The sequence below is a fragment of the Primulina huaijiensis genome, chromosome 6, assembly GCF_012295235.1.
Source record: "Primulina huaijiensis isolate GDHJ02 chromosome 6, ASM1229523v2, whole genome shotgun sequence".
Taxonomy (NCBI): Eukaryota; Viridiplantae; Streptophyta; class Magnoliopsida; order Lamiales; family Gesneriaceae; genus Primulina; species Primulina huaijiensis.
This window is the reverse complement of record NC_133311.1, coordinates 8,947,373-8,948,885: the sequence shown is the minus strand read 5'-3', so window position 1 is coordinate 8,948,885 and position 1,513 is coordinate 8,947,373.

The window sequence follows — 1,513 nt, the reverse complement described above, 5'->3', positions numbered from 1 at the left end:
TAGGTGAGCGGTGAATCCCCGACTACAATGCACTGGCTCCTATATGTGTCGCAACTATACCCAACCTCGCCACCTGATGACTCTCCTGGAGTCGGTAAACGAGTCAAAGCACAGCCCTAGCATATAGAGCCTCAGTGTTGTCCCGGGTCGTAAGGACTAATGGTGTACAATCATAACCACGGACTTATCCTCTCGATGAATGATAACCACTTGGAAAGTCCGAGGGAGGGTTGTTCGGTATAATCATCATATGACTACCCATCTGTATGTTTGGACATCTCTATGCCCTTACCAAGAAACGCAGTACACAACATCACAGATGCTAGTCTCGAGCTCAAGCGACCTTTATCCACGTTTTAGGCGGCTGAATCGACTAGGAACGAATTTAGATCATACAGTGTTTACAAATGAGTTTCAACATCGAATTACGATTCATTTGTATTAAAGTATAATCAAGGTCTTTATCTATGTTTGAAATCATGGGTATACAGATAAAGAAATAACAAACCATGAAATAATGAATTATATTAAAATAAAGATTGTTCTTTACAACTGAGTCAATAAAATCCAAAGTCAACAGTTGACTTGCAGGGCATCTACTCTAACAGATAGTAGCTATTGTGGTCGTTGAGTACAAGATCGGAAGTTTGGGTTTCGTTGTTAGATTCTGCACATGGGTTGGTCTAGGGCTTTTGGCTATGGTTTATGAAGTCTCTAAGGGTCCTAGGATGAGTCTAATTAAGGTGATTCGTGGCTTTGTTGGCTGGAGAAAGCTGTACAACCAGAAACATGAAAACTGCACAGTTTGAGTCCCTTGTAGCTGCTGTCATGTTTCTGAATTTTGGGGCTTAGGCGCTGGTTCTGAGTTAAAAAGGGCTTAACCATGGTCTTAAGTTATGTCTAAGGGTTAATTCAAGGGCCTGGTTCGGGTCCGGTTTGAGTCGGTTTAAGCATGAAGTCGGTAGAAGCATGCTAGGGTCAAGGCTAGAGTTGGACAATGGCTTGCTGGAATTTCCAGCAGCTGTTCAGGGTCTTGTTCGAAGGTCTAAGGGTGCTGGCTTAGTGGTTTTAGAGCCTTTTAAGTGTTTAGAAAGGGTGGTAAAAAGTTGGTAAAATTTTGGTAAAGTTTCGGCTAGATTCGGATTAAAACCTAGACCCTGAGCTAAGTTATAAAAAGAATTGGTTAAGTTGTAAAATGGGCTCGAGTTTACGTCTAGGAATGCTTATAAATATGTTTTGGGATATTTTAAGGAGTTTGGTAAGTTTCGGGTCAAAATGATGAGTTTTGGAATTATTTGTGATATAATCGCCGCACGAAACGTTAATTAAAGAATTAATTGAAATATCTAGATTTAAGCTTAATAAAATTATGGAAAATTATATTTAAGCTCAAATAATTTTTAGAAGTCTAAGTTTTTAATTTGAGAATTTTATGCTAAGGTTTGGTTTAATTCGGGATTAAAACGCATTAATATGTTATATTTAAAGATTAATTTAAAAGTCATCGATTTAA